The sequence below is a fragment of the Gobius niger genome (assembly GCF_951799975.1).
Source record: "Gobius niger genome assembly, chromosome: 7".
Taxonomy (NCBI): Eukaryota; Metazoa; Chordata; class Actinopteri; order Gobiiformes; family Gobiidae; genus Gobius; species Gobius niger.
Genome location: NC_136858.1, coordinates 2,640,419 through 2,657,572, shown reverse-complemented (window position 1 = coordinate 2,657,572; position 17,154 = coordinate 2,640,419). Strand labels below are relative to the sequence as shown.

At 41.5% G+C, this 17,154-nt stretch overlaps 1 protein-coding gene across 1 annotated transcript in view; it reads right to left on the bottom strand.

Annotated features, from left to right (window-relative positions):
* mgat4c (mgat4 family member C) overlaps positions 1-4,601 on the bottom strand; it is a 567,909-nt gene extending 563,308 nt beyond the window's left edge. Inside the window, exon 1 of the mRNA XM_079560422.1 lies at positions 4,302-4,601. The gene's annotated coding sequence lies outside the window, so the exon portion shown is untranslated. The remainder of the gene's footprint in view (positions 1-4,301) is intronic.
* Between the last annotated feature and the right edge of the window lie 12,553 nt (positions 4,602-17,154).

The following is a 17,154-nucleotide window of genomic DNA, read 5'->3' as shown; positions in this document are numbered from 1 at the left end:
TACGGCAAAAAACGGAACCATCTGAAAAGCCTTTACGCTTTCTGCCCGAGGTAAAAGCACTGCTCCAGATCGTTGTTTTTATATCGGAGCTAAGCAACGTTCTCACCGCAGGTTTTTAATCTGTGTTCTTAATGTTGCATGAGGCAAATAAAAACGATCCATCCGCAGCAATATTTTTCACGACCTCTTGATACAGACGGACTAAATGTGGTAGAAGCAGCGTAAAAACGTGTCCCTATGGGCTGCAAACACAATGGGATCATGGGGAGAAGTGGTTTGGAGGTACACAATGTAATAAGACATAAAACTCTAACCTTAAAGCCAGATGTGACAAACAGGCTGCGGGTTTTGGCAACAAGGAACAAGCAGTCAGATTTTAAACATTGGAGAATTCATGCACAATGGCTGCTTCCATCAATAAAAACTTTCAATAGACGGCAACCAGAAGAAAATCCTCTTAACAGCAATGTAAGCAAGCTTCATCTTTGAGTACATTTAACACATTGAGTGCCAAAAACTCTAATCCACCGTATGTGTGATTTTGGAGCTCTGTGGTGAACAGAACTGACTTACTGAATTACGATCAAAAACTTGTGAAGAGTCAGGATCTGGACATTTTATATGTCATTGTTGGGCTGAAAGAGCGCATCGATATCAAGATAACATTCAAGATATCAACATTGCAAAAGAAAAATATATCGCTATTGTATTGATAAACATTATTAACATTAAAAATATTCAAATAAAAAAAAGCAGGATATAAACGATAAGGATTTTCATCAATAAAACTGCACTCTTTTGTATTATTTTATTTTTCTGAAAAATGCTTAGTTTTCACCTGACCCATAGTTATATCGCATCGTATCGATATTGGGATATCTGGCACGAATATCGAGATATGAAATTTTGTCCATATCGTTCAGCCCTATATAATTGCGTTTCTTTTTTTTTAGTCTGAGGGGGCGTGGCGTTAGTCGGAGGGGGCGTGGTGCTAGTCTGAGGGGGCGTGGTGCTAGTCTGAGGGGGCGTGGTGTTAGTCGGAGGGGGCGTGGTGCTAGTCTGAGGGGGCGTGGTGCTAGTCCGAGGGGCCGTGGTGTTAGTCGGAGGGGGCGTGGTGTTAGTCTGAGGGGGCGTGGTGCTAGTCTAAGGGGGCATGGTGTTAGTGTGAGGGGGCGTGGTGTTAGTCGGAGGGGGCGTGGTGTTAGTCTGAGGGGGCGTGGTGTTAGTCTGAGGGGGCGTGGTGTTAGTGTGAGGGGGCGTGGTGTTAGTGTGAGGGGGCGTGGTGTTAGTCGGAGGGGGCATGGTGTTAGTCTGAGGGGGCGTGGTGTTAGTCTGAGGGGGCGTGGTGCTAGTCTGAGGGGGCGTGGTGTTAGTCTGAGGGGGCGTGGTGCTAGTCTGAGGGGACGTCGTGTTAGTCTGAGGGGGTGTGGTGTTAGTCTGAGGGGGCGTGGTCTTGCGTAGCAAACAGCTGTAAACCCAACACTTTGACAAAGCAGAGCGGCTCAAAATCGGTCCAAGGACGACTGAGAAACATCCTGTTAAAGTCTTCAATCGGAGAACCAGGCTGCTTAAATGCACACGCGACAAAAAGAGATTGATCCGCGGCAACATGCGGTGTTTCAAAACTGTTGTCGTTGAAAATTTAAGGAGAGAGGAGTTAATCAGGAGAGTGTTGCATAAAACCCCTGTTATCTCCTTTTCTAGAAAAAAAATCTGATTTTGATCAAAACTAGCCTCTGTTAACTTTCCTCAAGAACCGAGGAACGTAGAATTAAACTACGGAGAGCTTAGAGTCTCTCCTTTCAAGCGAGCCACAGCATGTGTCCATAGCTATAACATAGAATACGCTGTGGTGCTACAAATATCATGAAAAACGGTCTGGATTGTTGACGCTCTACAGCAAAATCCCCAAAACAGCGCGGCCTCAGTGTGTTTGAGTAGTTCAGTTCATCACAACGTGTTCTGTGATTGGATCAATATAAAACGTTGAGATTTGATTGGCTTTTTAGCAAAGTTTCAGATGGTCCAGCTTTAGAACAGAAACAAAAGGCAGGAGCGGACTAATACACGTTCTTACATATGAGCTACAACAGTAACAAATCTGAAGTTCGATATATTGAGGCAGGAAAGTATCGCGATAAACGATATTATTGACTCTAACAACACTGGATACCGTCTCTCTCTGGCACAAAAATGACAGTAAACCTTTGTTCTTAAAGTGCATCATCATATCCTAAAATGCCAGTCAAGCTACAATAAACCTGAAATATAATATAACTCAATTTGCTTAAGTTAGAAATCAGAAAAAAATAGAGGGATAAATGAACACGATAAATATCGAGCCCAAAAATATATTGTTTATTTGTTATTTATTGAACGGTGAGTCGACACACAAAAGATCACAGGCACTAACAGGGCTGCACAAAAAATATCGGTGATGCAAAATATGTATCGCAAAAAAGCCACAATGATCAATATTTTTTATTTTTCAAACGCCAAAAGCAAATAATGCATCAAACTTCTGTGAGCGGTGGACTTCTGTGCCGAGTTATTCATGCAGTTTGTGGTGCATTCAGGAGCCACAGCGGAAACTATAGGAGGCGCTCTCCGTTTAATCTGGCAGATAATAATAAAAGACACGATGAACATGAGCCACAACACAGATCCAGCACAAACTAAAGAGGAGAACGGACAATATTAGCATCTCCTCACATGAACGAATGAAAACATCGAGACTTAATTACACGTAAAATATGTGTCCAGAAGAAAATAAAGGAGAGATTTTAACAAAAGGACTCTTTTCGGATTACGATGGATGACTGACCTCTTCCCAATATCGGATTTGCAAAGGGAAGAGGCAGAGGTCAAACCCCCGCATTTATACCAGGGGCAGGTCAAAGGTCAAACGAAGAAGAAACAAAAACATAGAAGTGGCTGGAGGACCAAGTGCATCAAACGCCAGGTATGGACAAAACTTGAGGAAACGAAAGGACGATTTAGTGTAATTATACTATTACTTATGAACGGGTTACACTTATACGTGTGTAAAAGCTCCGTTTTAGTTTCACAAATACAAACTTGCTGAAAAAACAGTTACTTAGAATTTGTGTTTAATCAGAACGGATCATATCGTGTTGTGGTTTCGTGAAATATCGCAATAATATCGAAATCGCAAGTTACTTCAATATCGTTCAGCCCTACGCTCTAATATTATTTTATTGACCTTTATTTAACCAGGATAGTCCCACTGAGATTAAGCATCTCTTTTTCCGGGGAGTCCTGTTGAACCTATTGTACATATTGTGAGTGGTAGGGGAAACCGGGGGAGAACGTGCAAATTTCACACAGAAAGGCCCTGTTCCGGGTGGGAATCGAACCCGGGACCTTCGAGCTGTGAAGCACGAGCGCTAACCACTGTACGACCGTGCCGCCATAATAACATTCACCGCTTTTAACTTTTGATTACAGCACCATCAGCTGTTTCAATAAAGCTTCTGCCAAGCTCCAGTGTCGATTTCATTTTCCACCAAGGTCTTGTATTGACGATGGGAGAGTGCGGCCACTGCGCAAAGCCTTCTCCAGCACATCGACGATTCTCAACGGGGTAAAGAATAAAGAGTCAAATCTGATCTACGGCCAAAGTTTTCGCTTTACAAGATTTACCTCAATTTCTTCAAGTCTTGTTGACACGATTTAAAGGGGAAGCTGCCAAATACTTCTGTTTTGAAAAGTTTACATATTGCAGAGATCGTAACCGCTGCGTGCCAGATAGTTTATCGAACACCGCGTTTCTCTTCACTACACGAAGCAGCGCGAATGATGAGCAAAACTTTACGCTGGGCGGTTTTAGACTGAGACGAATCGGACGTGGTGTTAACGCGTGTCCACAACCACGCAGAATATCACTGTGGCCCAAACGTAACCGCACAAAACAAACGTAACCGAGCCCGACGGAAACGTGGACACATCTCCGGTTTGTTTCTGCCCGGACTGTCTGCCTGTTTATTGCGCCCTTTCCGCGTCATTCCCACGGCTTTTTTTTTGTTGCTTTTTTTAATCCCAGAAAACACTACGAACCAAAAACATAACAAAATCAGCTTTCCAGCCTTCAGAGCGGACACGCTTCCCTTTGTGTTTACGCATTCCGTTCCTCACCTAAAACGCGTGAAACTGCCACGTATCTGGGATCTGCGTCGTATCCTTCGCCCTTAGGACACAAGCGGTGATTTTTCCGTTCCTTTTTTTTTTTTGTTTTTTTCTTTTTGGCCAGAGACAGAGCGATGACAGCGGGATGCACTCACCTCCTCTCCGGTCCTCCTTGGCTGCTTCCCCTCCGCGCGGTTCTCCAAAAAGGTTTCCTCTCCCGAAAGAAGAAGAAGAAGAGCTCGGATTTCGGGGCACAGCGTCTGGAATCCTGCGTGGAGGATGTATCGGGGTTTGGTTTCGCCTCCCGGCGTCTCCCGCTGCCCGTGCCCGGATAACTTTCCCCCGCTCTGTCCTCGCCGCTTTCAATAAAAACGGGTTATTTCCTCTCGGATCTTTGGAGCTCGTGTGCGCGGAGGACGGACGGACGGACGGACGGGGAGGGAGGCAGCGCGAGGAGTGATGCTGTGAATGCGCGAGGAAGAGGAGGAGGAGGAGGAGTGAGCGCGCGCGTGCGTGCGTGCGTGAGGGAGTCTGCGCGCGTGGTCCAGCGGTGCATGCGCGCGCACGGAGTCTGGTCCACCTGTCAGCGCGCGCGTGTGTTTAGCGGCGGGGCGCGCGGAGGGCAGCGGGGACACGGGAAATGCGCCACAGGGAGCGGGAGTTCTGGTCATTTCGCAGAAAAGACAGAGGGGGATACATTTGAGCTGAATCCTAAACCTATTCTACGATTTATTTAGGTTTTTTGTCTGGAAATACTTTTTGAAGTAACTACTTCTTGGAGTATATAGTTTGGTTGGCTGCTTTACGTCTATTATACTGAAGTAGACTGTCTCTTAAATAGCAATCCAAAGATCCAAATCCTTCACATCCTTTATATTGATATAAAAATAATAATAGTGTGTTGAGTACCTTATTCTTTTTTATATATTTTGGGGGAAATGTCAGTATTTACTCACGCTCAAACAGTTTTTCAATGTGCTTTTGTACTCATATTGTCATTACTTTGTATTAAGCAAGGCAAAGCGCAGGTCTTAAATTCAAGGGCTTTACAAACGCTTTACTTTTCTCTTCTCTCGCCTTACTTGACATATTGTGCTGAAATTTGGGGTAATAATTATAAAACTACTTTACAACCAATATTCATCCTTCAAAAAAGAGCAATAAGAACAATTTATAACGCTGGTTACCGAGACCAATCCACTGTTTATTAAAGCCAAGATTCTAAAACTTCAAGACATGATAACTTTTAAAACTGCTCAATTAATGTACAAAGCTAAAAATAAGCAACTACCTCTAAAAATTCAGCAGTTGATTTCTGAAAGAGAAGGAAAATATAATTTAAGGGGCTTGGATCACTTTAAAATTGCCCATGCCCGGACATCCAGAAAAAGTTTCTGTGTGTCCGTTTGTGATCCTAAAATATGGAACAAATTACACGTAGACCTTAAACGATGTCCAAATATCAGACAGTTTAAATCAATCAATACAAAGAATGGATATTCTCTAAGTATGTATCGGGAGAAAATCTCTGACTTTTCATGTTCAGCTGTTCCAAACCTGATGTTGATTGGTAGTATTCACACTGTATATGACAACTTGATTTAGATCACAGTGCTCAAATTACTGTTTTAAGGAAGCCTAAAAGGTAAATAGGAAAAGAGACTGACAGTACTTAAAAGGGGTGGGACTAAATAAGTGTTTACTTCCCCCGACTCCTTTTCGGACAGCCTAATCTCAAAGGTGCAAAAGGTAAAACAAAATTGTTTGTACTAAACTGTAAATGTATTGAGCTGCACGTCTGAAATTGAGCTCACAACTGCCACAATCATGGCAGGTTGTATTTTGAGTTCGTATGAGTTTGTGTTTTTATGTTTTGTTTATGGTCCGAATAAAGATTATTCATTCATTCATTCATTCATAAGTAATATTACTCTTACTTGAGTAGCCTAGTGTTTGGGTCATTACTGTATACTTCTACTTAGTAAAATTATTTCAAAGCAATGTTACTCTTACTTGGCCACTACCTTCCTTTGCTTGTAGTAAAAGTACACAGGATGCAAGATGTGGTGAGACATTGTACAACTGAAAGGTGCCTTATGCAACTTTCTATGTGAAAAAAAAGTTGATGTTTATGTGTACTTGACTTTGTAGTGACCAGTGGCTGTATGAGTGGTCAGCATGACGCCTTTACTTTCCATCACAGTGGTCTCCAGGACGCTCCAGGATCAATTGTTTCTCACCAGAAAACCTACAAAACAATTGATCCTGGAGCGTCCTAGAGGCCACTGTGAGGGAAAGTAAAGGCGTCATGCTGACCACTCATACAGCCGCTGGTCACTACAAAGTCAAGTACACATAAATATCAACTTTTTGTTTTTGCATAAAAAGTGTCCTAATGTGTAGAATGATCTAAGACCTGTTCACCACAACCGCCTCTGAAATCCTGTACTGTCACTCAGAAAGTTGTTACTTCGGGTCTGAAGGGCCGTCATGCACGAGATTAATATAGAAGCTGCAGTTACACGTATGACCTGAGGTGGCAGTAGAGAGTATAAAATGGCCAACTTGCCTCTAGCCCCTTAATGGACACAAACTGTATGTAGAAATATACTGGGGAAAATTCTTATCCTCGGCTTAAAACGTGCTTGAATGTTGAGTAGACTTAAGACAGTGGAAACAGCATTCTTCTTTTCGTCTTGGCTTTAAACTTTTCTTTTTCCGTCTCATTTCAACAGTTGCTGAAATAAGGCTTGTTCGATTAGAAGACAGTCCAAAGCTGCAGCATAAATATTCTTTATCCAAGCACCTTTGGAGCTTTTTATCTAAGGAATCTTGTAACCCACAAAGTAAAAAGAACAAAAACAAAAAAACAATGCAGTAAGTGTGAGTATGTCAGTCTAAAATGTAAGAGTTGATTTGATGAGGTCGTTTAACAGAAAAAGTCAATATAAGACAAAACTTCATCGTCATGAACAAGTTACTTTAGAATTATAATATATTCTATATTAGTAGTTACAGTTTTAGAAATGTGATGTGTTTGTATTACATATTACTGTTTCACAACTGTATCTGAGTTACACTACTTCGAGTTACTTCTGAGTCACTTTTGGTATAATATAAACTGACAATAGTAATAATGCCACTGAGCTAAAGTGTTTTGCTCCATTCTCTCGTGTTTAGTTTTAGCTACAACTGCAGATTTTATACATCAGGGTCCAACTTGATTTGCTGCTTCATTTGAATTATGTATTTATTTGTTATTTATTTTACATCTTTTGTTTTTGTTACAACTTTTAGCAGAGCCGGGGAGAGTTCAATCAATCAATACAAACCATTTAAACGCACTTGTAGCTCGAGTTATGGCAATAGTAATGACTTGTATATTACTGTATTTTGTTTAAGTTAAGATTAGTTTAATGGTATTCCTTTTTTGTATACATTTGGTCACATTTTGCTTAAAAAAATATGTATTTTAGACCCAAAAAAAAAAACATTTCAGTCAAAATCTAATGAAATGGGTCAACATTTGGTTTCATGTCTTTAAGATGATTCTAAAACAAAAACAAATATTTCCACTTACTTTAATTGGTGGAATATAATATAATAATGAAACAATGAGTAAATGTAACTATGACCCCCTGACTCGCTTTGTAATTTTGATCCGAGTTTATTCCAGTGCAGCCGGTGATGCCTGGACACAAAGTTAAATCCATATTAAGATGATTTTCTGTGAATCCCGAGCCCGACATCTGCCCGCAGCTTATCTCCGGAGCAGAGACAGAAAAACACCAAGGATTAGCTTATTGTGCATGTTTTGGTCACAGGAAACCACTGCAGAGCTGCATTTAATAATAATCTCACGTGATGAAGCAAACATTTCTGCTTCTGTAACAGATTGTGTTCCACATCTTGGAAAAGATTTGGCAAAAGTGATTCCTAGGGCTGGGGACCGTTAAACAATACCAGAAGAAAAAGTTGTGGTACTACCGGTACCGGATAATGAAAGTATCAAAAGCAGGTACAAAAAAAATAATCTTATATGTTTTAGATGAAAGTTTTCAGATTTTTTTCAATAGTTGCCCCATTTTTTCTACAAATGTTTATTTTTTTATTTTTTTTACATTTTCCCAATTTGTTTCCTTAATTTTTCACGACTAATATTTTCCAATTTTTTCCCAATTTTGTTTTAATTATTTATTTATTTCTATTATCTTTATTATTATTAATTTTATTTGTATTGTTTATTTTATTCATCTATTTTATTTTAATTCAATTGTTTATTTATTTATTTTATTTAAATTATTGTATTATTATTTAAACTATTGATTTAAATTATTATTAAAATGATTATTATAAAAAATATTATTACAATTATTATTACAATTATTATTATTACAATTATTATTACAATTATTACTATTATTATCATTATTTAAATCATTATCATCATCCCCATTATTTCCCAAATGATTCCCCATTTTTATATTTGGAGATTATAAACTTGCAGTCTTGATAACATTATTGTTCCATTTTCTGGTTCTCGACGCCAAATACTTTTAGTACAAGTATCGGGAAAAGTATCGTCCAGGTATCGAAAACCAAGTATCGTTAAAGTACTGTGTCGAAAAAAACATGTAACGTATCCAGCCCTATTAATTTCTATTGTTACTATGGCAACTATTTAGATGCTTAAACTGCACAAAATGAAGCAGCGGGTTGTTAGATGTTACATTTATTGGATACGTACAGGAGGCGGCGGCGCTGAGGACGTTGAGGACAGGTCAGAGGAGCGCCGGTTATTTCTGGAGGGAGATAATGATTCATCAGAAGCCGACGCCGCTCCTCTGTCAGCGTGGAGCTGTCCGTGTGACTTTGGCACAGTTTGTCCCGCCGAGGCCTCACACTCGACTCTGCAGAGCGGCGTCTGGGGATCAGGGATACGGACGGGTCGCTGACGACGGTCAGAGCGATCTGTGGATTTAAGCAAAGCATCGACTGTGTCAACAAAAAACATCATGATAGAGTTTAAGATCTGATGTTATAGAGTCACTGAACATTTGTCCAAGACATACACCCCAACCTTAACCCAGCGCATTTTCTCCAGTTCAGCTTTAACCAAATCTAAAAGCTTCTTGACTGGAGCTTACAGCCAATACAACGGCTCATTTGAAAGATAAGACCTACAAAACTGATTAACTTTTTTGCTGCATTTCTCATGAAGCTTCACAATAGCCTGGGAGAACAGCAGGAGGTGCTTCTCCGGCATCGCAGTTGTCCACCGCACTGTAGGACTATTCTGTATCTGTTATTCTGCATTTAAGTGAAATGGTCACATTCGTTTGTTGCATCTTGCGTCCAGCATGCTCCTCTAACAATCAACGGAGCTGCAGTGGAGAGGGTGACCAGCACTAAGTTCCTGGGCGTGCACATCATAGAGAAGCTCTCCTGGACCATGCACACTACCTCACTGGTCAAAGAAAGTAATCAGCGTCTCTACTTTCTCCGCAAGTTAAGAAGAGCCAGAGTCCCAGCCTCCATTATGTGCAACTTCTACAGAGGGACTATAGAGAACATCCTGACCAGCTCCATCACTGTGTGGTTCTTCTACAGAGAGACTATAGAGAGCATCCTGACCAGCTCCATCACTGTGTGGTTCTTCTACAGAGAGACTATAGAGAGCATCCTGACCAGCTCCATCACTGTGTGGTTCTTCTACAGAGGGACTATAGAGAGCATCCTGACCAGCTCCATTACTGTGTGGTTCTTCTACAGAGGAACTATAGAGAGCATCCTGACCAGCTCCAGCACTGTGTGGTTCTTCTACAGAGGGACTATAGAGAGCATCCTGACCATCACTGTGAGGTTCTTCTACAGAGGGACTATAGGGAGCATCCTGACCATCACTGTGAGGTTCTTCTACAGAGGGACTATAGAGAGCATCCTGACCATCACTGTGAGGTTCTTCTACAGAGGGACTATAGAGAGCATCCTGACCAGCTCCATCACTGTGTGGTTCTTCTACAGAGGGACTATAGAGAGCATCCTGACCATCACTGTGAGGTTCTTCTACAGAGGGACTATAGGGAGCATCCTGACCATCACTGTGAGGTTCTTCTACAGAGGGACTATAGGGAGCATCCTGACCTGCTCCATCACTGTGAGGTTCTTCTACAGAGGGACTATAGTGGACTAAAGACTAAATGGTCTAAATAATGGCAGTTTGTGCTTTTTCTTTCATTCAATAGAAACTTAAGCCACATGGCTGATTTGCATACTGCAGCTTTCTGAAAGATACAAAATAAGGCTAAAGGGAAATGTGACGGCTCATCTGGATTTTTCTTTTTTATTCTTCTTAAATGTTTTTATCTAGACACTACATTGTTGCATATGCAGTACAGTAGGTGGCGGCATGCGCTTTTGTTTGGCCTGCAGTCCACAGAAGAAGAACAGCAGCAGTTGGTGATGTCACTTCCCCTGGGTAAGGACGGTCAAATTGGGAAAATAGATCTGAAGCTCTAGTTTGCGTCTAGAACTGCATAGAGATCTAACAGTCGACCCCATGAAAGGTGAAGGATCAGGAGCTTGTGATGGTTTCAGACGCAGCCATGGGGTCACCGACTTCAATGACTCAAACATGAACCACAATAACGACATGAAGCCACACAGAAAACAGACGATGATAAAAAGCTGTTTCAGATTTACCTTCCGCACCTACAGCTTCATCACAGAAATAAAAAAAATGTAATATGGGATGGCACATAATTGCTTATCGCCGGTGAGTTAGCACCAGAGGTCCCATATGCTAAAGTGGCTATGATAGTTAGCATTGAGGCTCCTTTCTCTAACTCCTTCCTCACTGACAGCCCAATTCGGAGGCTTCTTATCACGGCGGACGCTGACGCACATCCGGTTTGGTGTTTTGGATGGGGCCACGGTATCTTCAAGGTGACGCCTTCAGGGAGGAGACTGCTGAATCCAAGGGCCAGTTCCAGTCGACTGAAGAACAGTTTCATACACCAGGCTATCAGGAAGCTGAACTCCCTCCCTTCCCTATGTGCTTCCACCCTTCACTCCCCACCTCCCGCTCCACAACAAGGACGAGAGAATGAACTATTTCGACTCATTGTTAAATGAATTGACATGTAACATCTTTGAATCTAATTGGTTGATCGTGTAATTGCAATCGGATCAGTTTAATTCATTTTCTGTATAGCTGTATGTTTGTGCCTGGGTTTGAAAAACTGAACACATGAACTCCTTCTTCTCTTATTACTGTGAAGGCAGACATGTGCTGCAGGGGCTGAGGCTTGATCATAGACGGCACTCGCGTACGTTTGTCTGGGTATGGTAATCATTTCACACAATACAGAGTGTGTTTTGTGACTGGGATTCTCAGGAATGAATAATGCAAGACAGGAATGTGAGAGGCCCTATACCTGGAATGAAATTATAGTTTAGTCCTTCTTTAGTATATTGTAAAGTAGACATTTGCGGGAAAACAGTTCAGGTATAGGGCCTTAAATCTCATGTCAGATGTTACTGTTGTAAATAGTGTTACTCCAGTTGGGGAATCTACATTTTCCTTGATGTAGAGGCCATTTTGACGCTTTTACTCTGAACAGAATGTGCGTATAATCCTACTTGTTTGATTTAAAGCAAAATATGAACCCAGCCTGTCTCCCCTGGTATATTCTGGAGTCTGGAGTGAAGTAAGTTACTGTTGCAGTGCTTAAGGTGAATGGTTGAAACCGGCTCTCAATCATGAAAAGAGCGGGATCTCTTTTTTTCAGTCAATTTTACCCAGAACTCCCCTGAACAAACATAAGAATCAGCCCAACAACGGAGCAGGCCACACAAGTGAAAGCTAAATGCACTAAAAATGATTTGTCAGACAGTTAGAGGAGTTACTGGGAGTAATCTCGGAGTGATCATGGGCTCAGACCTGAACTTAAAGCCACATTAAAGCAATAACATCAGCAGCTTTTTACCATCTGAAAAACATGGCTAAGATCAGAGGAACAGTGTCAAAACCAGAGACTTATCCATGTGCTTGTCTCCAGTAAGTTAGACGACGGTAACGGCTGCAGAACATCCAGAACCAGGAAACACGACCATATTAGTCCAGTGCTCCGGTCTCTGCACTGGCTTCCTGTCGCTCAGAGAATAGGATTTAAAACAGCTCTGCTTGTTACAAGTCTTTTCATCTCTGACATGTTACAGCCGTATGAACCATCTCAGGGAGGGGTCTCCTGGTGGTCCCAGAGTCAGGACTAAACACGCTGAAGCTAATATCTAGAACTCTGAAATGGAATAAAATGAAATGGAATCATGAGGATGTGAGACAGGCCTCAACTCTGACAATGTTCAAATCCAGGCTGAAAACAGTTCTTTTTACCCGTGCATAAGACACTGAAAGTATTGTATCTGCACTCTTTACCTTTTACTGTAATTGATTAATTTTATGTTGATGTTTTATGGATTTGATCTGTTTTCTTGTAATTCTATGCAACTGTGAAGCACGTTGAATTGCCTTGTGTATGGATTGTGCTCTACAAATAAACGTGCCTTGCCTTACAGCCTCTTTTTAGTAGTTGTGGCACAAGATTTTATTCACAAACACATTTTCAAAGCGTAAATATCAGTCCCATTGTAATTATAGGTCCATCGATCAATCCATTTTCTTCCACTTTCCGGGTCGCATTGCACCCGCCCCTCATGGCACCTCCTGCAGGTCGTGTGTCCATAGAAGGACGGCCTCATGGTTCCAACCCGGGCCTGTTGGTCTCTCATAAGGGGCTTCTGAACCGCTCTGTGTCTGACCCGTCACCTCGGACCTGTTTGCCCTGGGAGACCCTACCAGGGACACGAAGCCCCCGACAACAGAGCTCCAGGATCATTCAATATTGAGTTACCTGGCTAGTGTTATGAAAATGTTATATAAAGAGCCAGTGTTTTGAACGTCTCTTTGAAATGAACGGATCTCAAAGACTGAAGAGCCATAAATCCCATAAATCAAAGGAGCCTCCACATCTGATGACCCTGCATCATTTCTAACCAGTCTGAGTTAAGATGCTTGACATTTATCATACCATGTGAACAGACGGCGCGTTCGCTTCGTCAGGAAAAGGCGCTGGGACGTTTCGGAGGTGAATTTAAATAATAAATGTCCGTCTCTTCTGCACCTCGGCGAAAAGCAAGCCCCCCCTCCTCTTCTGTTCATTACCCCGTCAGACGCATCAATAATGCAGCTCCTTAAACATCGCACGACGCAGTGATGCCCCGAAACAAAGCAAAACCTTTTTTTTGGAGAAAAGTGTCCGGGAGACGAGCGGGAGATGAAGACGAGATCGGGAACACAAAGGCTGCAGGCAAACAGAGAGATTGAGATGATTTAGATGAGATTAGACGGATAAGATGACTGCCTTAACCGGGCTGCTGCTGCTGCCTGGGATTTGGGATGGTGAGTATATGGGTATAGAAGGGGAAAAAAGTCGGCCTTAAGGAAGACCACGGGGGGAGATTTGTGGATGTAGGACATGAAGATACTTAAACGCTACTTTCCCCCGACCTTTAGTTTCAATAGACGTTTCTAAACACGTATTATTCTCCAACATAAAAGCGCTTTGTTTCGCGCCGCCGCCCTCGTCCTGTTTACATTGTTTATCGCCGAAGGACATTTTCCATTGAGGTCTTTTTCTCTCTTTCATTCAACTTCCGAGCAATCGACAACACAATGCGCAGAGATGTGTCCGCCATTGACGATTCATGTCAGTGACGGAGAAGGGTGAAAGGTCTATTGTTGTTGTGCAGATTCTGTGGTGTGCGGTTTGATAATTAAAGCAGGATCATGAGGATAATGGGATGTCCACAAATACATTGTTTTCGATACCGGTACTTGGAATACTTATATGGAACTAGAACTAGATCTAGAACCAGAAAACAGAACAATAACTGGAATATTGGGATCATCTCCAATGTCAAAAAAATATGGAATGATTTGGGGAAAAGTGGTTGGATGTTGGAAAATTTGAAAACTCATGGCGCTGTGATGTTTTTATTATTACTGACCTCTATTTAACCAGGATAGTCCCACTGAGATCAAGAATCTCTTTTTCAGGGGAGTCCTTACCCTAGAGGGGAATCTATTGTACATGTTTTTAGCAGTAGGGGAAACCGGAGTACCCGGAGGAAACCTACGCAGACACGGGGAGAACATGCAAACTCCACACAGAAAGGCCCCGTCCAGGTGGGAATCGAACCCGCGACCTTCTAGCTGTGAAGCATGAGCGCTAACCGCTGCGCCACCGTGCCGCCGATGTCATCTTTTTAGAAAAAGTTGCGGAGACGCCGTAACAACAGAGCCATGTAAACGGCGTTTTAAGATCTTTCCACTCTAGAAGCTGATTTGGAAATTGTTAAAGGGATATTTCAGGATTTTTGACATAGGGCCTCATTTCCTAGTTATCCAGAGTGTTGCTGATTCTGGAGATATTTTGTATATTTGTAATTCATGCAGTTCTTATATTTGAAGAGTTTCGTAGTGCTAGGCTAGTGCAAGGCTAGCGCATTTCTATGGTATCAGCTAGCCTGCATTAAAAACAGTCTGACCCGCTCCACAGAGCACCTGAGGCAAATCACTTATAACACCAGACTAACCATAGAATAATGTTTGGAATATAACTGACCTTGCATCACATGAATGATCGCATTTTGAGGGACTATTTTCTAGCAGATCACTCCGCCGCTGCGTATCTTATACAACCACAAAGCAGATGCTGCTCAAATATAGTTATTTTAAATGCAAAATGGTTAAAACTATTCTATGGACAGTGGACACAGACATTTATATGATGGCCCTATGTCAAAAAACCTGAAATATCCCTTTAATCTCAATGCTGTTTTGGAAATATTAACATGTCAGATTCCTCGTTACTGGAACAAGTGGTCACATTAGAGAAGCAGTACTAAGGAACACATAGGAACTGCATACAGGAGGTTTATCAAGAGCTTTCTTCATTCATCCAGTGTCTACATTAGTACCAAAACCTGAAAAATGACTGCATGAAGAGCCCAAATCATGGATGAATTCCCTTTAACACAGACCTGCAGACCGTTATAGAACACCGTGTGAGACAAGCTCCTGTGAGTTTGGGTCCCACTTTAACAGATCACCCCAGGCTTGTACCTGCCCTGGAGATTCTAACGAGTCTTCCAGCGAGTTTCTGTGGAAAAAAAGGAGAATCTATTTTAATTACCGTCAGCGGCGCATTCCTCCCGTGTGCCGCGGTAATGGCCGAGTCCAGAAAACGTATTTAGGAGCGCACTTGGCTGAGAGGAAGTCCCCGCTGCACACTTACTCCCTGAACTGAAAAATGGACGCCACGTTTTTCTACCAAAGACCAGAGCCATAAATTCAAACGATTAAAGAGGAACAGGTCCGGAGAGGGAGACGGGAAGACAGAGAGAGATGAAGAGGAAAGTAAAGCCCAACAACGAGGGAAAGTTTGAACTGCGCGTTTGCAGTCGCGATTTACATTATGTTCTATAATAAAGATTAGATTCACAGCGTTAACTCTTGAAATAACTTCAAATAGAAGCATTAAGTGGAGACTGAAATCTGAACTTCTAAGCCCGGACAAAACCCCCCATGCATTTTACATGTAGGCCTAAACAATGTCAGGCCCGGGGGTTAAATCTGGCCACGATCCTCTGGTCTCAGAGACGATTTAGAGAAATGTGATTGTGCACAAGAGACTGAAACTGTGGTTAATCTTAACTCTCACTCTGTGCACTGTAAAAAATTACCATAAAAATAGAGTAGGGGAAAGCTGCAGACCCGGAGCCGAGACAGAAATACTGTGAAGCGAATCCACCGTGATAGTGCGCCCTCTCCTGGTAACGACGGATATGCGACGGTATTAGGTCTTGGGAAGATTGATTTGATCAACTCAACGAACGTGAGACTTTAACCGAGTTATTTCATTTTTCGATTTCTTATGAACCAATTTTGAAATCGTAGATGCTTCTGTTGTTTGATAAAGCTAAGATGACACATTCATTTTCTGCTTAAGATAGCGTTTATGCTAGTTAGAGCAAAAACAAAAAATGCAATTGCAGGCTGTAAAGTAAATATATAATTTATTCATAATTATGTATTACGGGCAAATTATTGCCATTTTAAAGAATCTTGGCCTGGACACTCTTGAGATTTTTAATCTCAACGAGTTTTATCCTGGATAAATAAAGGACAAATACAATTTAAAAAAAAAGTTATGGCACCATTATTAATGGCACATAATGTAGTTGCATGTATATGTCATTCCAGACTAGTTTTGACCGTAGTATTATTATCATTATCATTATTAGCTCAGAACTACAACATTTGATTTTTACACATTATTGACATCAGTGTTGATTTTTTGTTTTAGTGAAGTTGACAGAAAGATGCTGCTGTATTTAGGAAACAGGGAAGACCCTGACGGTACAAATGTTATTTTTTTAGTTTGCAAGCTAACATTATTAACCCTATGATTTCTCTCCTTTCTTTACTGATTACAGGAATGACCATTACCACAATAATGATGTGATTTTGTTCCAAAATATTGTCTCTGTCCCTTCTTGAACAAATGAACAAATGAAGGCCCTGTCCTACAAAATACAATGAAAGCAGTAAAACATACAGTTTTAATTTCATAAAATAACCCAAATAATTGTACGTGTAGCCTAAACTAAATTACAGGTCAACAAATTCTAAATTACACAAAATAATCCCAACGATACAACTGGAAAACATGAAATAAATACCGTTGTATATCCGTCTTTACCAGCAGAGGGCGCACTTTCACGGTGGATTCGCTTTTCTGTCTCGGCTCCGGGTCTGTAGCTGAACATTATTGTAAAAATATGGTAATTTTTACAGTAATAAACCATTTTCTTAAGAAACAGCTGACTACCGTAAATTCCCACAGGAAATGACTCAAATATATGTTCAGGAAGTCCAATCAATCA